General features: G+C 44.8%; 1 protein-coding gene across 8 annotated transcripts in view; it reads right to left on the bottom strand.

Annotated features, from left to right (window-relative positions):
* Positions 1-25,442, bottom strand: part of CSMD3 (CUB and Sushi multiple domains 3) — a 675,220-nt gene that overhangs the window by 605,188 nt on the left and 44,590 nt on the right. The window lies entirely within an intron of this gene.

The following is a 25,442-nucleotide window of genomic DNA, read 5'->3' as shown; positions in this document are numbered from 1 at the left end:
TATATATATATATATATATATATATATATATATATATATATATATATATATATTAATTTCAACATAAGTACAATTTGCCAAGTACCCCCAGATGTCCCTCCAAAAGTGGGACAATCTGGTCACCTTATATTAGGTGATTTTGAAATTGGCATTCATATATCTCTACGTAAATGAATTTATGTTTAAACTACACCATACCATGTGTTCCATTTTAGAAAGGAGATGAGGACTGGCCTGTTTTTGATCTCTCGTTTGTCATTCCTAAACACTCCAAAGGGCCACCCACACGATCTGGGATCCATCTGTTATTTCCTTTCCTTGTGTGAAAGACAGTACAGATTGTACAAGAACTTCTGATACGCTTTCTCTGTTTGGTCTATGTCGACAACATTCCAAGAAAAGCTTTTGCTGACTTGGTTGTCCTGACAGCTGATAATAGCACTTGTAAAAATTCCAAAAGGGCAGGAGGAAAAATTATGACACACACTTCTCTTCCCCATTGATATGATTGTACAAAGAGAGAAAGGAGAGAGGTGTGTAGGCAGTTACTACTCTTTGTATGTTTCCGTCGACATGGTCCTCAATCTTGGGGGAAAAACTTCTGCATCCTTCACACACAAACTGCTTAACAGTGTCAAAACAGGATTTTACAGAAATTAAATAAAAATTCCAGATCAGAAAAGAAAGAGAAAAACAGATAATTAGAAAAGTAAAGTTCCTATTAACTCTCACTTTAATCAGAAGATAATCCTGAAGAACCTGAGGACACCCCCCCCCCTTTGAGATGCCTTCTGGCAAAGAAGAGCAACAAATAAAAATCAAGTCTTTCGCACAAGAGGCTGAAAATACTCTTTGGCAGTATTTAGTTCTTCTCCTTCCCCACTGTCAAGGGTTAGCCAGCAGAATTCTGATGTCCTGCATAGGAGGCACAGCAGGAAGGGAATGCAGATGCACTTTGAAGGCAGAGAAATCACATGTGGGTCATATTCAGAATAAATCCAGGATGAATTTTAAAAAAAACAGAGATCTTTGGGCTGCTGCTTCACAAGCCTGGTTGTTAGCCTTAGTTATGAAGCAGCCCACACTCTCACTCCTAGCTGCTTTTTCTACTTTCTAGGCTCTTCCTCGGCCTCATGCAAAGTTGAAAATAAATGATAATGTGTTTCGCAATAAATGTGGTAGCTAGACATGCCTGGGAAGAGTTTGCTCAATGAAGCACACAGAAGAGATTTTTTTTTGCCAGATACAGCATTTCCCTTTTCAATGGACCAGCCACAGCAAAAAAACAAACAAAAACAAAAAGCCCTGACGCTCTTTGCGTTTGGAGGCAACTCTTAAAGGTTAAGGAGACCTATCAGGGTGTCCAGGTAACTTTGACAAGCCCAGGTGTGGGTGGAGGGAACACAAGGATACTTAGGCCAAAGAGGAGCCATTTTAGATGGCTACACACAGGGCCATTTCGCACGGCTTCAAAATAGCAAAAAATGGTTGCTAATTGGAAACGCTACTAATTTGCCATAACCCACGACGTCGTAGACAATCTGCAACAATCCTGAAACCAATCAGCAAAAAGCGCTTCGTTGTGGCGCTTTCAGGGGAATCCAGAAAAGTGGATTCACCCTCCGGATAGCGATACACTCCTGCAACCAATCTGCAACAATAGCGATAAAGACCTGTGCGTTACCATTGTTGTGGGTTCTTCAAAGTCCCTCCTCCTGAGCCTGTCCTCCAAACTTCCGGCGAAGCGATCGCCATTTTTTTTTCCCCAAGCGAGTGGAGATCAACGCACCGGCGAGCCTCGGTTTAGCCAGTGAGGCTTCCCAGGCTGCAGTCCCTCCTCAGAGCAGTTTAGTCACTAAGCACAAGAAGCCCGCAGAAGCCCGTTTGCTGATGTATTTTCCCTTTATTTTTCACACTGTTTCGGCTGAAAATCGCGCCCGTGGGGGGGGGAGGGGGGATTTTTTTTTTCCACTCGGAGGCAGCATGGCCACGATCAAATGACAGCTCAAACAGAGGCTTCCCCGGCTTCAGTCCCTCCCCTTCAGTCACTAAGTGACCTTCAGTTTCACACATTCCATTCAGCCGAAAATCGGGCCGTGAGAGGGGGGGGATTTTTTTTTTCTCACTCGGAGCCAGCGTGTTAACGATCAAACAATCAAACGGAGCCAGCGTGTTAACGATCAAACAATCAAACTACAGCTCAAACACCCCAGGCAGCTGCATGGGTCTCTCCATTGCAACGAATCTACTCAGATTCGTTACAAATGGGTGTGTTTTTTTTTAAAAAAACCTTCCTTAAAGGGAAAGGGGCTGTTTGGGAGCATGCTAACGGCTGCCCATTGGCTGCTTGATGGCCAGGGGCGGGACGAGCTTGGCAATAGCGCTTCCTTTCTAGCGATTTCTGCCGAGACCGGAAGCCTGTGGGAAACGCTAAAAAACGCAACTGATTCCACTACAAAGCCAGGTATGCAAAACGACGAATTCCACTATTTTAAATGGCGATTTTTCATTCAGTGACCAATTTGCAACAAAGATCCCCGTGCGAAATGGCCCACAGGCAGAGCAGAATACATCAGCTGATCTGCTGAAAACTGAAGGCCATTGTTCCATGTCAGGCTGTGCTCAAGGCCGCAGTGTTCGGTTGCTAAGTATAGAGACAAGACAAGATGAGGAGGGTTGTGCACAGGCAGAAGGAACTCATGAGAGGCCCAGAAAAGGATGATAAATGTAGGCTGACTACGTAACACTCATATCAGGAGTCATATAACCCAGTGAGTAGTGTGCATGTCCTAAGTATCCCATGTAAAGTCGCCCTACAGAGGTTGTATAAGCAACAATTAGAGTGTGCATGCTTGAAAGTTGTTTATTACAGACTATAAAGGCTAATGCCATGATGCCTTGGATGGAGCACCCCTGGCTGTTTCTGCTGGGATCACTTTTATTGCGATAACATTTCACTCAGCTTGGACAGAATCAGCTCCTGTTGTGTTTTTATTGGACTAAGGCACACCAGGCATTGACCCCATTTAGGCTACATTACATCCTTTTACGACTGCAATGAATGAAGTCTATATGACCTAATTTTCTCAGTCAATGCATGGGCTGGGCTACATCTTGCAGTCACCACAAGGCTGTAGCTGAAAACGGCATCATTCTAGAAACTTCTGCCTTGTCCCTTGTTGCCACATCATCTGATGTATTTTGGCCAAGCTATGAGCTCTTTATGACATGTGCCTGCCACTACCAATAAGAGGATATGGTTGGCAAGAGTCAGCATAGACTCCTGCCCCAAACTGACCGGTTCAAGAGTTGGTATAAAAATAAGAGGGGGAGGGGAGTGTTTGTGTTAAAATCCATTTATTTTTATATTTATTAGGTTTCTTGGCTGCCCCTCTCCTACATGATCTTGGGGTAGCTTAAAACAGACATAGATAACCATAACCCCAGATAGACACGTGTCAGGGGGAAGGGAGCCTGTACCAGCAAAGGAAACAAAAGGGTCAAACCAAGTCCTGGAGCAAGGGAAAGTGAACAGGTAGACCATTTAGGTAAAGATTTTTGAGTAAGGGAATTGGAAGAGGAGAACTGCCCTGTAGGAGAATTGGATATGGTTGTCATAGGAGAGGGCAACATGGGCTCCCTTGCTACTGGGATCCCACCCAAAGGAAGTGTTCATCAGCACCCTGGGGCACACCCAGTTCCTCTGCTGGGAACATGGGTTCCCTTGCCACTGGATTCACACTGTAGGGAAGTGTCCACCTGTGGTGCCAAGAGGAAGCGCACACTTCCCTTGGTCCCACCCCAGGCCACCCGGCACTGTAAACCATGGAGTGCCAAGGAGAGGGGCTCACCTCCCTTGGTCCCAACCTGGACTACCTGGCACCGCAAACCCCATGCCGTCCCTGCCGGATTGGGCCTACTTGCAAACTTGCCACCTCATAAGGAGGCCCCTAACCTGGGGAGTCCAATGTGCAGATCGAACTCCCCCCCCCAAAACAGACTCTATCCCATGCCAAAAACTGCCAGCTGTGACAAAATGCATTTCAAAGACATTTGACAGCAGCCATTCAGACAAACAATATTATCCAACACTTATAGGATGTGTGGGGAGGAAGCTGTTCCTGTGGGCAGGTGTGGCCTGCACACCACCAGAGCTCCCCACCCCAGCGCATCTTCCTGCTGCCTGCTCGTCCTCAGCATCAATTACACCTGCAGGTCAGTCTTCACCACTTTTTACAACATCATTTCCCCCTCCTCCATTTCCACAATCACCCTGTGAGATGGGTTAAGCTTAAAGAAAATATCACCCAGTTACTTTCCATGGCATAATGTGTATATGAACATGGATCTCCTAGAGCTTCGTCCAACACCCTAACAACCAAACCAATAACTTTCTGATTCTCCGATTTGCAAGTGTTCTCCAATTTGCAAGTACATGTTGTTTTGTACATTATCTTGGAAATGCTCAGTAATGCTTGCAAAGATGTACCTGCACAAAGAGAATAGAGCAACATTCTGAGGAACAGAACAAGAGATGTACACGATTTTTGAAGTGGCATCAAGGAGTGCCTGCCAAAGCCATGATGAATGTGTCAGAAAATGTCTAATGAAAAAAAGAAAGAAAACAAACATGGAAATGGCACTGAAAATGACAATATGACCGCTTTCTTTTAAATATTAAATATTTCTGTTTGCCACTTTTTAATTGCAGGCAATAAACCTTGCAGGCATGCAACCCGATTGTACGAATATTGATTGGGGAAGCAGGTCCCACAACATTCACCTATCCTATTCCCAAGTGAGAATAAGAGTTGTATACTAACATTCTTAGCAGATTTACTATTGAGCGATTCCATTGGGGTAGAATAGGCAATCTCTAGATGGAGCCTAGGTTGCCAAGCTCAAGGGGGTGGTTGGAGACCTCCCACTATTACAGCAGATCCTCAAAGTCAGTGGTCCCCAACCTTTTTGGGGTTGCGGACAGGTGGGGAGGGAGGGTGATCCGGGTGTTGCGCATGCGCAGCAGCCCCTGCGCAAATGCGCATGCACGGTAGATTTGTGCATGCATGTTTGCACTCCTGGTGGGGCCACAAATGTGCATGCGCGACAGTTTCTGCGTGGACCTGTCATGCATGTGTGTTTGCACTCCTGGTGGGGCTGCAAATATGCATACCGGGTGCAAATGTGCAGACCTGCTGCACATGTGCATTTGCACCGCCGGCCATGTTTCCCTCTCCCCGCCCACAGAAAAAAGCTTGCTGGGCCGCAAGCTAATCGGCCACTTTGGCAGCCGATTTGCTCGCGGCCTGGTGAGTTTCTCGCTGGGGGGGCGGGGAGAGGGAGACGCAGCCTAGTACCAAAGCCTTCATGGTTGGGGACCACTGCTCTGAGTGACAGAGAAAATGGACACTTTGGAAGTTAGACTCTATGGCATTATGCCCCAAGCCCTAACCCTTCCTCAGGTTTGAACCCCAAAATCTCTAGGGTATTTCCTAACCTTAATCTTCTGGAACAACAACTGGCCTCTAGACTACAAAAATCAATTTTCCTAGAGAAAATGGCTGCTCTGAAGGCAGGACTGAATGGCATTATACTCTGCTTCCCCATGCCCCATCTTGACCAGCAGACTCCATTGCCAAAACTTCAGAAATATTCCAACCAAAAGTTGGCCGCCTTTGATTTACAGCTATCTATATATAGAATAACAGGTTTTTGTACCCTGCTTTTCCCAACTCAAAGGAGTCCCAGAGCAGCTTACAAACTCCCTTCCCTTCTTCTCCCCACAAGAGACACCCTGTGAGGTCGGTGGGGCTTACAGAGCTCTGAGAGAACTGTGACTGGCCCAAGGCCACCCAGCAGGCTTCAGGTGGAAGGAGTGGGGAATCCAGTGTGGTTCTCCATATTAGAGTCCACCACTCTTTAACCACATCCTGCTGGCAAATTGCTGCTTTCCCATTTCCAAGTCTCTGAAGTAATTTTCCCTGTTTAAATATCCCATTTGATGAACTTAAAAATATAATTAAACCCATGTTAATTTGTTAACGGACATTTTAACTATTACACATTAGAAACTCTCGGCTTTTCATATATATTGAAAATAAAAGTAAAGACTGAATTTTCATAGGGTTGCCTCCTGGCCAGGGGGAACACATCCTGTCCCTGGAACAGGTTTAATATATTAAACAGGCAGTTAACAATTGTCACGGCACCTGAGCCAACTGACTTTAAGGTGTTTAAAAGTTGGCAAACCTGGAGGAAAGAAAATTAACCACTAGGTGGAAGACCCGGGTTCAAATCCCCTCTCAACCAAAGCAGTGTGTCATCTTGGACCACTCAGTCTTGTCAATGCAACCTATTTTAAAAGATTCTGTATTTAAAACTGAGGTAAAGAGCAAAGTGTACATACATATACAGTTTAGTATATCTCAAAATAGATCCTGTCTGGATCATTGTCACCTGAAGCATGCTCCAGGAGCCCAGGGGGGAGAAATGCCTTTAGCGATAGTTTTAACCGTACATGTGGTAAGGCGCTTAAAGTAGCATTACTCAGGAAGTTATTTAAGAAAGCCATTCATTATAAGCAGGCAAATGGTTCTGAATGCAAGAATGATGATGTCTACACACAAGCAAACACTGAAAGGAATGGGTGACATTTGGGTGACATTTTGTTGCACCCACAATGAGAGATGGAATGTAGGGAGAGTAAAATGGGTATCAGGAATAGCTATGGTGAAGCATCCAAAGAGGTTGTGGGGTATGAGAGGCAGGAGGGGTGGCAAAAGCCACACCCAGAAACAACGGGTGGGGAGAGAACAGTACAGGAAATGGGGGCTTGGAGGAGGAATGATGCAGGGCCACCTGGGTAGGTAGATGGGTGGATGGTCTGGGGAGAAGTGCCATCAAAAGTTGGTGGGAGAGCCAAAGAAAAGGAGAGGGGAGGCAAAGTGAGGTCCAGTGGAGAAGGTGATAGGGATCCCTCTTCTGAAAAAGCCCTTGCAGGTCACTACTTGTGTAAGACAAGCACAAAAATGTATTGGGTGTACCTAGTTTTCTTAAGGCAAAGGAAAACAAGGAGAAATACTCTCCACGGTCTGTGCCTACTGGCAACAACAGATGCACATTTACTGTCCTTTATTGGAAGGCCTCATCACCAGGAGTTTATCTCCTTAGCTGGCTGTGAGGTTTTGGTCCATAAACCCCTCCGTTTGCATAAAGGAACCAGCTGCTTTGATGCCTTTCCCTATACAATTTCCTTCCATCCAAGGACGTGGTAAAGGACTGTAGCAGAGTAAAGGTCTTCCCTTCAGTGGCCACCACCGGGACCATCTGTTTTCCTGAATGGGTTCTATCCAGTTCCAAGAGCATCTGTGATCAAAAACAGATGGTTAAGCAAGGTCTATTGGGCATTCTGCAAGAGAACACGACTTCGCCAACATGCTGTATTTGCAAGGCTGAAGCAAGGATGGAACCACTGGAACAGCTCCCAACATGGAGCATTGCTTTGACCACCTAAGACATTTTTTTTTTGTTTAACCGGCCAATCCTGATTTTTTTTTAAGGGAAGGACTGAATGCTGCAGATTTGGGCAATGATCACTGGGAAACAGGGGAGGGGGCCAAGCCTTTGAGAACATGAGGAATGATAATGGGGGAAATGCAAGCACTGTTGGACTTTTTCCTCCTCTCCAAAGAGATCTACTGAAATGGCCAGTTGCCTTGCAGTTGGGAGTTAAGGATAAGGGATCAAGCAACCTGAGTGTGATCAGCAGCCAGAGAGAATGAGAACTGATGAGACAGCACAAACTTCTATCACTACCCCACAAGTGGTAGGCGCTATTGGCCATCAACCTGTCTAAATGCAGAAATCCCATGGCTTTGCAACAGCATTCATTCAGTTTAAAATTATACTCTATTGAATTCCCTCCCCTCCCCCTGCCCTCTGCAAGCTCCACCCCCAAAGTCCCCAGGTTTTTCCCAACCTACACCTGGCAACTCTGGTCATGCCAGAAGATATTGACCTTGACAGATGGGTGGTTTGACTCAGCACAAGGTGCCTGCCAGTTTAGTATATCTCAAAATAGATCCTGTCTGGATCATTGTCACCTGAAGCATGCTCCAGGAGCCCAGGGGGGAGAAATGCCTTTAGCGATAGTTTTAACCGTACATGTGGTAAGGCGCTTAAAGTAGCATTACTCAGGAAGTTATTTAAGAAAGCCATTCATTATAAGCAGGCAAATGGTTCTGACTGTAAAAATAGCCATTCTTACTCAGCTTATATACCTTTTTTTGCAGTTTGCAGACAGTTAAATGCACAGTCATTCAGGTTCTGCAGCAGAGTTCTAGACATTTCCACTGATTAGGAGAAACAACTGGACCTTCCTTCCATGAAGGGAACAGTCACCACCACCAAAATGTTTTATTAGAAAAATCTGAGGCAAATTTGAGGTAACTTTTTCTTTTTTAGGGCAAAAGGAGAAGTATTTCAGGGGATGGTAAAAGTAATTAGATAAGCTGAGCAAAATTCCTCAGAAAGGATAACTTGGTGTAGCAGTTAACAGCAGCAGCTTCTAATCTGGTAAACTGGGTTTGATTCCCTGCTCTTCCACATACAGCCAGCAGGGTGACCTTGACCTAGTCTCAGTCCTGTTAGAAACTGTTCTCACAGAGCAGTTTATCTCAGAGTTCTCTCAGCCTCATCTACCTCAGAGGGTGTCTGTTATGGGGAGAGGAAGGGAAGGCGATTGTAAGCCACTCCTTTGGGGAATGAAAAGTGGGGTATAAAAACCAAGCTTCTTCAAAGTTGAATTTTGCCAAAAGCAAGGCAAATTCTAAGTTCCTTTTCCACCAAACCACCTGAAGAATTTAGGAGGAAGATAGGGATGCCAGTCCCTGAGTGGGACCTGGGAATCTCCTGGAATTATAGGTCACCTCCAGACTAAAGAGATCACATCTCCTGGAGAAAACAGCAGCTTTGGAGGATAGACTCCATAACATTCTACAACACTGAGGTCTCTACCTGCTCTAAGCCCCACCCACATCTGGCTCACCCCCCCCCCCAAAGAAATCTTCAGGTATTTCCCAACCTAGAACTAGCAGCCCTAGAGTTCAAGATGCCAGATTTCTCAATAGGGTTCTCACACCCCTGCATTTCTATGTAATTCATTTTCTTGTGTTTATTAAAAAAATATTATTATTTAAGCATAGTTTGAAACTTCAAGATGATTCATGCAGTGTAAACTTGGAAAGGAAGGGTTTAGTCATACGATCGTGATGAAAACAAGAACAGAACTTATGGCAGAGCTTGAAAGTCAAGCATCACTGGCCTATCTAATATGGGGATAAGCCTTCCTAGTTTTAAAAAGCCATGAGGCAAATTTGCCCAGCGTTGTGTAATACAAAGAGTGGGGGGAACATGATCAAAGTATATAATTTTTTCTCTAATTCCAGCATACATGAAATCTCCATTTCCATGCTTCAGCCTAGCACATGGGAAAGGCACTATGCATCAATATTTATGTCCCAGCTACACAACAAGTGAAAGTCAGACCCTTTAAATCAGGGGTAGTCAAACTGCGGCCCTCCAGATGTCCATGGACTACAATTCCCATGAGCCCCTGCCAGCGTCCGTCCATGGACATCTGGAGGGCCGCAGTTTGACTACCCCTGCTTTAAATCAATGAGAAACCAATGAGCAGCATCATGCCTGCTACCCAGCAATTTCCCAATCCTTCTAGACTTTCCCCCCTAGCCTTTTCCCCTGCAAAGGAAGCCAATTGAAGTCCATCGTATTGTATCTATTTTACGAACCAGATTGTGATGGTCAAACCTAACAAAACCAGTTGGGAGGAACGCTGGAATCCAATAATGTCACTTCCTGTTCAACTCATACAAAAAGCTCCAAGCAATGTTCTTCTCAGTCAACCATTCCAACAGTGAGTGTTCAGACTTTGGCCTTTGGTCTAAACAATGTCAAGTTGTGCCATATATTACAAATATGCTACACAGGCAAAATCTAATCGCTGTATCCACCCAACCAGCAACTTCATTTCACTGAAGGGTGTGCTCACAAAGCAAAGTTATCTTCAAAATGCAACGTACAGTATTAAAACTCTGGGTGGCCTTTCAGGCAGATCAGTGATCCTCAAGGATACTAGGACATCCACCAATGGCTTTCCTAGTGCCCATTTGCTTCTTCAACCATGTGCTTATTTCCCAAAGCAAAGAGCAGCCTCCCTTTTCTTCCATGGTAGAAGAAGGCGCTCCAGAAGAATCCAGTGGGCATCACCTTGGGATCCATAGGGAGTACACATTCAGAAACAACTGCCTCTATCCTAGCAGGATGTTTGGCTTGGAACTTCTCAATATGCTGTGATCAATCTCAGCCATTTTGGGATCGCCCCCTCATCGCGGCCATTTCGTGGTGGCAGCCTTCCCTGCTCTCAAATTCCAAACGTATCCACGGTCTTGGGGACTCTTATTATTGACAAGCAACACTGCTTAGGTGGGTAAGTTTAAATGCTGCCAAAGGAGATCAGATCCAATTTGGGACTGTATTTTTCATTTTGCCTACTAATGTTGGTGTACATTCTACGGGCAGCTTGATATAGCGGTTAAGAGTGACAATCGCTAATCTGGAGAACTGAGTTTGATGACCCACTCCACGAGAAGCCAGCTGGGTCACCTTGTGCTAGTCACAGTTCTCTCAGAGCTCCATCAACCTCACAGGGTATCTGCTGAAGGGAGAGGAAGGGTAGGCAGTTATAGGCTGCTTTGGGACTCCTGCGGGGGGTAAAAAGCACGGTACAAAAAATCCCAACTCTTCTTCTCTTGTTTAAGTTAGAATATCTGCTGTATCAAATTCCTTCTAATATACGTGGCAAATGGAGAGATACAAGCCCTGTTCACAAATTATAGTAAATACATTTCCAAGCTGTGTTCAGCGTATACCTGTTTTTTCTTTAAAGGGGCATTAAGTAATTCTTGTGTTACCTTCAGTACTTGGATAGTTCCACATTTATTTTATGTCCTAAATTTCGTCAGGTACTGGACCATAGTTGGACCTTTAAGGTGTGTTCTGGCTCTTTTTTACACATGTGCATGCATTGGCTACCAAGTCACACTGTATGGCTTCCCCTTGCAACTCGCTTCTTGCTAGCAATGACACTCACTTGTTGCCCATTGTTTGCTCTCTAACCCTTGGCAGCCATTCCAAAGTGCAAGTTTCAGTTGGCAAAACCCTCAAGAGATTGGGCCGATACACAACATTGCTTCTTCTTTCTCACAATCTCTATGACTAATCAAAAGTACATCCCAAGGGCATGTAGATGGATATTTCCAAACAGCACTGGGAGTAGGGAACCAAGTCCTCCCTCTTGCAAATCCAATTAGCATTTATACTGCTACTTGCAAAGTGGCTGAGCAGTTTGGCTTTGTAACGTGACCTTGGGACATGTGCTGGAAATGTGCAGAGTTGCACTTCCATCTCTCCCAGGAACAGTCTCCACCTGCCTTGAAATGCCTGTCGCCACATTAAGAAACACTTGCTTTACATAGAAAGCACCATCTAATGTAATTACCTGCCTTGGAAATAAGGATTGGTAGCTGGGCCAACTCTTTGTCTTGCTATCAAGGGACAACGGTGGCAATTATGTCAGCACTGCAAATATTCTTATCTCAGGTACTGTGCACAATCTTTTGAGGTCTGCTCTGTGAGATTCATGGGACTTACGGGAGGGGGAAATAAATTTCAGAAAATGGTTAGAATTCTTTAATAAGGTTTACATTAGAGAGGATAGGTCAGAGACATGCATCACCAACCACGACTAGTATTAAAGCCAGTTTGGTGTAGTGGCTAGGAGTGCGGACTTCTAATCTGGCATGCCAGGTTAAATTCTGCACTCCCCCACAGGCAACCAGCTGGGTGACCTTGGGCTCACCACGGCACTGATAAAGCTGTTCTGACCGAGCAGTGATATCAGGGCTGTCTCAGCCTCACCCACCCCACAGGGGGTCTGTTGTGGGGAGAGGAAGGGAAGGCGAATGTAAGCCGCTTTGAGATTCCTTCGGGTAGGGAAAAGCGGCATATAAGAACCAACTCTATAGAGCCTCTTGTGGCGCAGAGTGGTAAGGCAGCCGCCTGAAAGCTTTGCCCATGAGGCTGGGAGTTCAATCCCAGCAGCCGGCTCAAGGTGGACTCAGCCTTCCATCCTTCCGAGGTCGGTAAAATGAGTACCCAGCTTGCTGGGGGGTAAACGGTAATGACTGGGGAAGGCACTGGCAAACCACCCCGTATTGAGTCTGCCATGAAAATGCTAGAGGGCGTCACCCCAAGGGTCAGACATGACTTGGTGCTTGCACAGGGGATACCTTTACCTTTACCTTAAGAACCAACTCTTCTTATTCTCCTTCTAAATAACAATAATAATGATAATAAGATTGATGATGATAATGATGATGATAATAATAATAGGGCTATGTTTTACAGGGGACTGTGATGGTGTGTCGTTTTACCCTTGAAGACCAAGTTGATGCTGCAAGATGTTTTGCTGACATTTAAGTACAACACAGACATACTCAAGCTTCACAATGGGCACCGTCCAGAGAACATAGAAGCTAGGCAGTGGTTCTCAACCTGGGGATGGGAACCCCATTGGGGGTCAAACAGCCCTTTCACAGGGACCGTGGCAGGGAAAGCAGCTTGGCTGGGGGGGGCAAGCACCACCACTGTTGCCACGCCTCCTGAAGGCACCCACCAATTTATATACAATTTATTGTTGTTGTTAGGTGTGAAGTTGCGTCCAACTCATCGTGACTCCATGGACAATGAACCTCCAAGGCCTTCCTGTCCTCTACCATTCCCCAATTTATAACCAATTTATATACAATCATGAACAATGGATCTTCATGCCTTTGGTCAGTTTCGGTTTAATTTCTGTGAAAGAACACTTGCATTATTTTATGGTTGGGGGTCACCACAAGATGAGGAACTGTATTAAAGTGTCGTGGCATTAGGAAGGTTGAGAACCAGTGCTATACAGCATGGTCACTTTCTGAACTTGATGGAACTATAAAAAGGCATCTTCATCCTGGAACCAAGGTGACTTTTTCTTACATGTTTGCACCAACTCAGTCACTTATCTACTTAACACTGTCAGAAGACCCAGCAACACCAGCTGTACCTTCAAGAGGGTATTCATGTGCATTCTTCAACAAGACATGTTCCTTTTCAGATATTTGATGCCGATGCCCAGCTGTGCATAACGGGGACAGATGCTGTGCTGGATCCTTCCAATACACATGGTCACTATTTCATATGAATGGGACAATACATCTATTTCTCATGCTCACAAAACTTTGTTATAAATGAATAGAATCCTTGGAATTCTCTTCACAGGCCCCCGTATGAGCACTGCCAGTCTCAATGTAATTAACTTTCCAACTCCTTAGTTGAAGGACTCATTTTCTATGTTGTAGAATAACACAGAGCACAAATGTATTTTGCCACATGTAGAAGTCAAAGCATTTCCCTAACAATACAAGCAACCTGAAATAGATTTAAGAGTTACTGATTTCAAAAGAAAGCTTTCAAGAGTAACAATTTTTTTTCAGAAGCTCAGGTAACAAAACAATTGAGAACCTGTGCAGGATGCCTTGACTTTACCAGTAAAGGTGCATGTTTATCAGAAGCAATCCCTTCTATATTGAGTAAACCTCACTTTCAAAGGCCTGGGCACAAGAATATAGCCTGTAACAGGTTTGATTTTCTTTGGACAAGGAAGTTTATAATGAAAGGGAAGAAGATCTCCATTATGAGAATTTATGAACAGACCAGAGAATCTGTTCCCCTTCCCCATCATAGGAAATAATGGAAATTGGATGGGGGTAACCTCTTTGGGTCAGCCCAGAATTGGACCCCCTGGTACAACCTTTTAAAATTTATTTTCTTTTGAGGAGAGGCTCCTGCAGTCATGCTGCAATTTCGGTGCCTCTTCTCCAAGCCTCCATCCCACTCAAGAGTCTGTGGAAAACACAAAAAGGGGAACTTTCCCCCTTTCTCTTTCCCTTTAAAGTTTAAACCACCACATGTTCAAATCGCTGAACCGCACCGAATCAGGATTTGGCAATTCAAACTTGATTGATTCAGCGATGTAAGCTTCTAGAAAAAAAACAAACAAACACAAATTCAGACTGGATTCAGCCTCTTTGTGCCCAATCAAGGCGGATTCAGGTACATTTCAGCCTATCCAAATCATGTTGCACATCCCTACGCCAACTTCTGCTACGGTTGCCAAATCTGGAGGGAAATATCTGAAGATTCTGGTTGTGGAGCTGATGGGAGACAGGGTTTGAGCAGGGGAGGGACTTCATTGGGATACAACACAATAAAGGCCAACTTCAAATAGCCATTTTCTCCTGGTGACTCTAATCTGGAGGTCAGATCTCCAGCCATCACTTGGAGGTTGTCAAACATAACTAGGATGCTTTGGGCTGATCCTGCGTTGAGCAGGGGATTGGACTAGATGGTCTATATAGCTCCTTCCAACTCTATGATTCTGTGATTCTATGATTCTAACTACTAACCAGTGCAGCAGCAGCATGCAAACGGCAGAGTGTTGGCTTAGCAACGTGACAGTCATGTGTTCATGTAACACTCTAGCAATAGAGGCTTGGAGAATTGCTAGAGTGTTGTGGTGATGCCTGAGGCTATGCCAGTTATGCTTTTGCTTCTAGTGTAATGAGATACTAAATCAATGAGTGTGTGCCTCTTTCCATATGTGAAATATTGAATGGGTCAATAAATGTCCCTACATGCTGCTAGCCATCCAATATCAAATATTGAACTCAAGTGCTGCCAAAGATATAAAAGTTATTGCAGACTTAATATATTCAGAAACTATTTTATTTGCAGTGGAGATTTTGGTAGAGTTGTACATCACATATTATACACACTGATTGTTCAACAAAACATTTAAGGTTGGATTGAACAATACCTGAAGATTTTTGAGGGGGATAATATTTGAGGACAGGTTTGGAGAGGGAGGGAGGGACTTCAATGGGGTATAATGCCACCAAGTCCACCTTCAAACACAGACTTGTTTTTGCCAGGTGAACTGATCATTATTGCTTGGAGATTAGTTATTCCCAGGAGATCTCCAACCACCTTTTGGGTAACGGCAGCCCTATTGTTCTCCCATGTTTTTTTAAAAAAAGGTCTTAAAATAGTATATCATGGTGAAATATTATATATTAGGTCTTTGCATGCTGTGATAATTTCTCAATTTATAAAATGGAGAAACTTTGCAGAATTTAACCCCTCCATTTCAGTCTAAAATTATAAGATTCCAGCACTGTTTTTAACAATATCTAGGGTGGCCAGCTCTGGGCTGGAAAATACCTAGAGATTTGGAGGGTGCATGGTTTGGAGAGGGGAAGGACCTCAGCTGGGTATGATGCCATAGAGAGCACCCTCCAAAGCAGCCATCTTCTCCAGGGGAACTACTCTTGGTCATCTGGAAATCAATTGAGATAGTGGGCCTCCTCCTCCAGGAGCCCCCAGATAGATGGTAACAGTACAAACCTTGCATATTTCTGAAAAGAACAGGGATGTTTAAGGGGTTTCGCTGTGTGTGAAAACCTAGAGTCATAGAAGCATGAAAATCATGAATCACTTCTCATCGGTGAATTATATATAATGAATAGCACAATATTGAATGCTGCTCACCTGGCTTTCTTCTTGGCAGACCGGCATGATTTCCAATTAGAATGGCTAATTGGCAAACGTGCAATTTACTCCTTTTGCTTTTCCTTCAATTAGATTATACCCTCCTAAACCACTCCCAGGGCATGCTCAGTGCAATAATGAATAGCCACAATCTTTTTGCAGCTTTTCTAAAGACAAGACAGAGCGATTTGCATTCCTGCAGACAGCAAAGCCGATATGTTTGCTTTTGCAACCAGTGTAATGAAATACTAAATCAACATACTCTATAAGCGCACTTACAGAAGGTTATTTGAGCCATGCCAAATGACAAATTAATGTAATTTGCATTGTGGCGATATTTAAAGACCCAGGGAATGCTAGATCACACACAAAACCACGATCCCTGAATGGAAAAAGCATACAATCCTAAAGATATTTGTTCTATGGTATATACCAGGGGTAGTCAAACTGCAGCCCTCCAGATGTCCATGGACTACAATTCCCAGGAGCCCCCTGCCAGCGAATGCTGGCAGGGGGCTCCTGGGAATTGTAGTTCATGGACATCTGGAGGGCCGCAGTTTGACTACCCCTGGTATATACCTTCCTTGAAATCTGTTCACAAAGAGTAGTATAAAAGAGGATGCCTGATTACTGTGGGTACCACAGGAACAGCTTGCTCACTCCAGTCAAACACTGAAAGAATTCAATGAAATCTGGACGGGTTCCTTGTGCGGAGACCGAAAACACATTGGGGGGGGTGGGGGGGAGAGAGACTGCACATGCTATTTTTCTTATTCCCTTGTGCCCAGTTAGCATAATGTTTGCTAGGGAAAAATTGAGGATCAGGAAACTTCACCCTGAGTTGACCCACCCGCCTTAGGAATCATCCAACAAAAGGAAAAGAGTTTTGAATCAGAGAAAAAGAATTGTGAGACAAGCAAGCATGGATAAGAATGTTTGGCCACAGCAGGGGTGATCAAGGGAGCCCCTCCCCCAAATCCTAACTAATTGGTTTGCAGTGACAATTAACAGATCCTCCCAAAAAGAACTGCAAACACTCCTAAGGCTACTGGGGACAGGACAAGATGCATCTTCGGCTGTAGCAATGAAAAAAAGTCATATTCCATGGATAGAAATATTTGCAGAAATGAAAAATTTGCTGCAGTGGTTAAGGCTGGCAGCTTCTAATCTGGTGAGACAGGTTTGATTCCCCGCTCCTCCACATGCAGCCAGCGGGGTGACCTTGGGCCAGTCACAGTCCTGTCAGAGCTGTTCTCACAGAGCAGTCCTGTCAGAGCTCCCTCAGCCCCACCTACCTCACTGTGAGGCCATTGTAAGCTGCTTTGAGGCTCATTCGGGTAGTGAAAAGCGGGGTATAAAATCCAACTCTTCTAGTCTGAATCCAAGCCATCCGGTGACACCGATTCAGCCGTAAGCTTTGAATGTTCACAAAACTGCGATTACTATTTTCCTTGGAGTGAAGCATCTGCAATATTGTCATGGAATAAATGCTTCCGTGTAGCTCAAGAGGGTGCAGAATTAAATGCCATAAGCAACCTATGGATTGATTTGTCTGTATGTCAGTATAAACATAGCAAATTTGCATCAATGAACTGCAGCAGTTCACCGTTCTTTCCTAATAATGAGTACAATTCAGAAGTGCCTAAGCCAGGGGGCAGTCAAACTGCGGCCCTCCAGATGTCCATGGACTACAATTCCCAAGAGCCTGGGCTCCTGGGAATTGTAGTCCATGGACATCTGGAGGACCGCAGTTTGACTACCCCCTGGCTAAACCAAAGCAATCTGAGTAGCTCTTACGACCTTGGAAGCTGGGTAGCCATGTGGAGGAAAGTAACAGCAAATCTCTTTGGCTCATCCCTTACATTTGGAAACTTCATGAGGAGCTGCTGGGGGTAAAATGGTAATGACTGGGGAAGGGAATGGCAAACCACCCTGTATTGAGTGTGCCAAGAAAACGCTAGAGGGCTTCACCCCAAGGGTCAGACTTGACTTGGTGATTGCACAGGGGATACCTTGACACATTCTGAAGTAAAAACAGGGGTTGTTACAAGGAGAGAAAATGTAAAGCAACTGCCCCCTCCCCTACTGCTGGGGTTTAGAAATGAAGACATTTTTGCATCTGCAAGATTGGGCTAGCAAGCCACCACCCCAAAATAGGCCAAGAAGGGGAGGGAAGCCTGCTAGGAGATAGCTCTGAAAATCCATCGGCTTTTTGTTCAATGCTGAATCATAAAAAATATATATATATGGAAAGCAGAAGGGTAGAAATCTCTTTCAGGCAGAAAGGACAATGCTGGCAGGACTCCACAAATGGGATTATCTATAATGAGATTAGTCCTGTGTCTGTTCTAATCTTTTGTACTCTGTTTTTGACCCATGCCAGTCGCGAAAGCAATACAGTCTGGAAATGCTGTCCTTCAACACATTTCCACTTCCAGCTCCTTATGTGGCCGTTTTAGAGGAACTCCTTTCCATCCTATCGGTGAAAGCGTGAAGAGATCTCCATCTGGCACCTTGTTCGCAAGGTTAAATATCACACTGACTAAATTGGGTGTCTATTGCTACAATGCTACATAAACTGTCCCTAAAAATGGAAGCATGGAGGGTGTTATTAGATTATCCAAAGCCCCTGCAATGCTGTATAGAAAATGTATTTGTTTCCTGCATTGGTCGCCTGTTGTCCTCTGCCAAGGCGCTTGGAATGAGTCTTGTCATTTCACAAAATATAAATAGAGCCTTACAGCACACATTGAAAGGTTGGTCAGCCTGCAGTTGAACATCCAGAACATATGCTTAACAGGCGTCACCCAGAGGGCAAACTGCTGCCCCCTTGCCACAGTACCCCCACATCTTTCACCATGTACACACTCTACTCCCACCTCTCCTGCAGCGACAACTGTAACCATGCTGTCAGCTTATGTCATCCTTGAGTACACCACATGAAGCTGCCTGATATATGGTCCATCAAAGTCAGATTTTCTAGACCAGGGGTAGTCAACCTGTGGTCCTCCAGATATCCATGGACTACAATTCCCATAAGCCCCTGCCAGAAAATGCTGGCAGGGGCTCATGGGAATTGTAGTCCATGGACATCCGGAGGACCACAGGTTGACTACCCCTGGTCTAGACAATGGCTTCCTGAAGCTTCAGGTAGAGGTCTTTCACAACATTTCCTGTTGCTGTGTGAGCCATAGACTGCCTAGTCACAAGAGGCTTGCAATGTGTTTTCTTTGTAACTATCTTTTAAACTATTGTACTCTGCTTCAGTAAGGAGTCTGAAGCAGATGATAGGATCTATTTTCTGTAAATAACCATGCCGCAAAGATTCTCTCTTTGAAACCTCAAAGCACTGTGAGTCTGGATCTGTGCCTCATCCACAAAGGTAACTAATAACTGCATACATTCAAAACATTCTGTTTCTCTGCAGCTCTGTCCTTCTGGAGGGACTTAGGACAGCCTGCAAAAGGGTGCTCCTCCACCAGGCATTTGCCTGAGGCCGACCAAACCCAAATAACACTCACAGGTCCCCCTCAGACATCTCCCTCCATGGCCTGAACCAGTCTTTGGGGCCTTAGCTAAGCTAACGTTCCTGTTATATTGTTGTTTAAGATTGTTGAAATCGTGTTATTCAGAACCACTGTTAGATTATTGTTGTTGTATTTGACTATGTTATATGTTAGGCCGTTCCATTTATCCCCCCATGATGTTATATGTAAACCGCCCTGAGCGGTAGAAGAGTGGTATAAAAATCTAATAAAATAAATAAAAGCCCCAACAGATACACACATAGCTCTGGAGAAATCTACAAACTGTGGGACCCAAAGAATCATAGAATCATAGAGTTGGAAGTGTCCATGCAGGCCATCTAGTCCAACCCCCTGCTCAAGGTCATGAAATGCAAGAGGTCATGAAATACAAGAGGTGCATTTTTATTCGAAGCTCTGATGAAAGCAAGATCAGTGACCCTTTGCAGTAGCAGTAATTGGAGATAACACAAACCCTCCTAAGCTTTGTTATGCTAATTTAAGACCTGTGCTGGGAGAGATCTCTATTGAGACCTAAGCAACTAGAAGGGAACTTGCTGATCAATTCTAATTCAATAGTTTCAGAATGAAGCCCAACCCACTGCAGTTTTTCAGCAGAACTTAACCTTCCGAGCAAGCAAATGGACAAGCTTCATGATGGAGCAGGGGTTTGAAATCTATGGATTTCCCACACTCAGACTCAGCACCATAGCATATATATCACACAGAGAACACATCAATGAACCATGCTGCGTTTGATAAATCCTTTCCCCCCTTCCCTGCTCTTGTTGCTCGGAGGAATGAGGAAACAGTTCTTGTTGGAAAGGAGGGATGGGAGCTTTGAGGTGAGCTCATGAATGCACATGAACACAGGAAAGCTGCCTTATCCTAGAATCATAGAATCATAGAGTTGGAAGGGGCCAGACAGGCCATCTAGTCCAACCCCCTGCTCAACGCAGGATTAGCCCAAAGCATCCTAAAGCATCCAAGAAAAGTGTGTATCCAACCTTTGCTTGAAGACTGCCAGTGAGGGGGTGCTCACCACCTCCTTAGGCAGCCTATCCCACTGCTGAACTACTCCGACTGTGAAAAACTTTTTCCTAATATCTAGCCTATATCGTTGTATTTGAAGTTTAAACCCATTACTGCGTGTCCTGTCCTCTGCTGAATCAAGCCCTCAGTCCAGCAAGGGAAGCATTATCTACTCCAGCCTTTCTCAACTTTTTTTCACTGAAAAAACCCCTCAAACATTCATCAGGCTTCAAGAAAGCCCAGAAATGACACAATCGTGCAAAATTTGGTTGAGAAGCATGGCTGCATGAATGCCCATCCGGGGCCCCTCCCTTTCCCCCTCCAGATCCATCACTGGCCATTCAGGGAGGGGCTGCGTGGGTCAACATGACAATATATGGTTATATCATGATAAACATTTAATTATCTGTCTACTTATAAATTAAACCCCACCCATTCAGGAAACCCTTCCAGGGCCAGTAAGAAACCCCAGGTTTTCTGGAAACCCTGGTTGACAAAGCCTGATCTACCCTGATTAAAGACAGTTCTCCTGGGTCTCATGCTAAGGTCTTTCGTATTACCTGCTGCCAGATTCTTTAACCAGAAATGCCAGTGACTAAACCTGGCATGCCCCTGAGTCACATCCCTGCTCTGTATTTACACAGTCCTGCTAGCAGTGGTAATGCTGGCCACAGAACAGAAGAATTTTGCAACAAGACAAAGACAATATATGCAAAACACACACACACACACACACACACCAGCCGAACATTTCCCATTAAGAAGTGTCTGCACACCAAGGCAAGGATGGGGTCTTCTTTGACTCGGTTGCCATGGATATCACAATCCCAATGTTCCACATAACAAATTCACAGCATTAAAACTTTTAAAACTTCAGGGTCACCATTTCAGCAGCCTGCCTGTATTAGAAGATTAAAGATCCTCATCTTCCTCGAGCCCTAAAGGGACAAGTCTCTAAAGAGGAAGGCAGCCAAAATACTTTTAGGTTTCCTTTTATCTATTTCCCGACAAGTTAATTGTGATGACCCAGATAGTCACTGTATATTACTGTCTTTTGTTATTTCATGGAGCTGTATTTAATGGCAATTGCAGAGAAAGTGGAGGGGGCAGTGCTTGACTAGAGATATCTTAGCAAGCAGCATTACTATAGAAGAGGGCCGCCAGGTCCCCTCGCACCACTATTGGGGGAGGGGGGATGAGGGTGCCAGATCCAGATGGGGAAACTCCTAGAGATTTCAGGATGGAACCTCAGGAGGGCAGGGACCTCAGTGGGGTACAATGTCATGGAGTCCACCCTCCAAAACATCTATTTTCTCCTGAGGAACTGAACTTTATAGTCTGGAGAAGAGCTGTAGTTCTTAAGGATCGCTAAGTCCCACCTGGAGGCAGGCAGATGTGCATGGGGAAATAAATAGTATGGGACTAATTGGATGATTATATATATATCTGCTAATATTGGTTGTTCAGTGTCCAATCCCATGACTGACTGCCAATGCTCCAAACTCTGCTGTCCTTCACTAATTTGGCTACCCTTCTCAGATTGCATACTACAAACCTCACATGACTTACTTTTGATAAACAATCCCAGGGCAGAATCTGTCCTGGATCCCAGCAGGGGGCTGTTTCTTCCACAGCTCCCTCCTCCAGAAGGCACACAGAGTCTGCCCCAGAGCTTGCTTCCACCATGTCCTCTGAGATCAAAGAGGACAGGATGTCAGGGCAACTTACCAGCAACAAGGCATTCTCTGAGGCTGTCTCCTCTTTCACCCAGCAAACTTCTGATACCTTCAAGAAGTTGGAGAGCTGTTCTCTCTTTAGCCCTTTCTGGCCAAGGGCTCTCTCCTGATTGGGACTAAACTACCAGGGCATGTCTTCCTGGCTGAAGGCTATCTCTTAGTGGGGGAATATTTCTGAGGGTGCCAATCAGGTAAGGAGTAAATTGGCTGCATGTAATTTGAGCTGATTGGCCGTCATTGGCAGAGTACAATTTGAACTGATTGGCTCTGGCTGGCAGAATGCTCTCTCCCTATTAGCAGCACACTCCCAGGGAGGGCCAATCAGGTAGGGATTGAATTGTATGCATGCAATTTGACCTGACTGGCCCTAACTGTCAGAGTGCAATTTGAACTGATTGGCCCTCATTGGCAGAGTGCTCTCTCTCTCTATTGGTGGCACACTCCCAGGGAGAACTTATTATGATGTATAACTAGGAAAAGAGCCCATTGTAAACCAAATACAATGGGCGCTAGAATGTGGGGGCAGAGGGAGGGACAGGGCAGCGCGCGGGAAGGAAGGGCACCTTATACAGGAGGCGTCGTCGACGGCGGGCAGTGGGGCATCCTCGGCTCCTCCTCCGCATCTTCGATTGCGGGCGGGTCTTGCGGAGGTCCGTTTTCGCTAAGCATGGGAGTCCCCGCCAGCCGCGCTGTGCGCGACTGGCGGGGACTCCCTTGCCACCAGGCAGGGAGCACCCGCGTAGCACTCCCTTGCCCGCGGCCTGACGCCTCGCGCCTCCCCAGGTGTCAGGCCACCGGCCAAGGAGCAACTGCGAGCCACACTGCACGCAGCTCGCAGTTGCTCCAGCAGGGAATCGGAGGGACCAATCGGCAGGTGCGAAGTCCCTCCGATAGTCTATCCGGAGGAAGGGGCCAATCGGCACCCTTCCTCATCCCGGACACAGCCTGCCTTCCAAGGGCTTACTGTTTTATTTAGTCCGCGGCGCCTCAGGCTTTTGTTAAGATAATGATGATGAGGCACCCCACTGAAGCTTCTAATTCAACTGAAGCCCTGAATAGTTCTCATGGATTACATAAAAACAACATGGGGAAAATTGTTATCAGGGAACTCCTGTATGCCTAGTTATTATTAGGCCTTATAAATTGCTTTGGATTTCTAACTGGAATCACATGAGCAGGTCCTAAGAACATAATAATCCTACTAGGCCAGCAACCTATTTCACAACAAGTTGGTAACAGGGCACAAAGACTTCCCCTTATGTTTCCTCCTACCACTGGTATTCAGAGGTTAGCTGCTCCTGTAGATTCCCTTAAACATCACAGCCACTGATGGACCCTTCCAATTTGGTGAGATGTGTTGGTGATTCATGAGTGTTAGAGCACTCACAATAGGGCTAATTTAAGTTTGTAAAATTTGCAGATTCACAAATACGCTTGCATTTTGAAAACCATCAGATGGTCTCAGTGCCATACCTATCCTTAAATACTACTCAAAGCAGTGTCCAAGGTGATCCAGACTTCAAGTTTCTACTCTCTACCATCTTCCCTTTTATTCTTTAAATCGCTGGCTTTGACAAAAACACTTTTCTCTACCACAAAATAATCCTTAATTCTTCCTTAAAAAAAAAATCCTCCTTGATTTTCAATTGACTGGATGATCTGTCTCAACTGAGATATTTTCATACCCACCCTTACTTCAATCCCACAGCATTCCATCCTATAACAACCTAAGTATTGTGCAAAAGTCATATGCAAACTAAAGGTGTGTTGGAATAGCACATGTTTGCAGAAGAGAAATGATCAAAAGAAGCAAAAGAACAAGGGAGCTTCCTCCAGTCACAAACTAAACAGAAGAGAATGTTCTTCAGCTGAATGTTTTCAGGATCAGCATTTTAGTACTTAGTTAATTTAAAAAAATGTACCGTCCCATTGTAGGTGGTCTGCTCCCACATTCCAGGTTTGCAAATCAAAATGGCAACCAAAGACAGTACTTTTTAAGAGGTGTCATTTCTGGTGCAGCAGTGAAGAAAACATTCCCTTTCTAGGAACCTTGATGGTGAACACATGATTCGCCCATCCCTATAAACTAAAGAGATGCAAGGACATGCTCAGCAGCTGAGATGGGTGGCTTCAGTAACAGGACAGAAGAACAGGTGAGCAGGCAAATGCAGTATTAGATCCAACCAGCTTTTTCAGTCTATCTTCATCAACTCCCCCACCTTACCACAATCCCACATTATTTTTGTTGATACCCATCCCATGATATCCAGTACAGCACTTAGGGTGATCAAAGGTCCATTTCCTTTTTCAGCAGCTGGAAAGCTGCTTTGATCTAACCCATAGAGTACAAAGGGGCAATGTCTCCTGCTTCTTTACAAATACGCTCAGAATAAAAGGAGGATGACAAGGAAATTTCACTCACTGGCAGAGATTACCGCATGAATCTCATTTAGCTTGTTCTCTACCATAGTACAGCTCCTGGTGCTTTGTTTGTATTTCTTGTCTCTGACTCTCTTGGTCTACTGCTCCCTTGACAACAACTGAGGTAATCTCACCACTTGTTGTGACATCACATAATTATGATGTCACAGTACTTCTGATCACATGCCTGCAGCTCAAAAGTCCATACTTATGAGTAATGGGTCTAGAAGTGTTAAACAATATGGGTCTCATGAAAAACAGAGATTAATGAGGACAAGAGCATTTGCAAGTTTGTAAAACCTGTCCATTCAAGTGGTAGATCTTTTCTTTGTTACATCAGGCAAATGTTAAAACTGGTGGCAGAAGCATGCTTGAATGTGTCTCATACTCCAATCTGGTCCAGGACAGAGACAGGGCATCATGTCAGGCTCTCTGTTATAAGTGGGGTGAGTAAATTAACTGTGCTATCACGCTTTCCTGAAAACACACCCCAGTGAATGAACCTAGGTAGGACTCTGAGAAGATCTGCTTAGGATTGCTCTCTCACAGTGGACAAAATTGAGAGGGTGCAGAGGAGAGTGATGAGGATCATCCGGGGCCTGGGGACCAAACTCACTGAGGAAAGGCTGAGAGGCTTGGGAATGTTCAGCTTGGAGAAGAGGAGGTTGAGAGGGGACATGATGGCTCTTTAAGCATTTGAAAGGATGTCACTTGGAGGTAGACAGAGAGCAGTTTCTGTTGGCAGCAGATCCCCAGTAATGGGTTTAAACTATTTAACACACATGCACACATATATATCTGAATGTCTCAAGAAAGCTTATGCCACCACTAAGTAATAGGCAAGGATCTGATGTCACACATGAAATGAATGAGATAGGAGAGCCAAGGGCTCACATTTCCCCTTCCTTCATTCACACAGAGCTCTATAATGAAACACTTCTACATTAACAGTTTGATCACAAGTATTATCTTCCTACCCAATCATAACTGGGATTTATAAGGAGACTTA

The sequence above is a fragment of the Paroedura picta genome, chromosome 9, assembly GCF_049243985.1.
Source record: "Paroedura picta isolate Pp20150507F chromosome 9, Ppicta_v3.0, whole genome shotgun sequence".
NCBI lineage: Eukaryota > Metazoa > Chordata > Lepidosauria > Squamata > Gekkonidae > Paroedura > Paroedura picta.
Note: the sequence above shows the minus strand (reverse complement) of the source record. Positions and strands in the feature narration are given on the sequence as shown.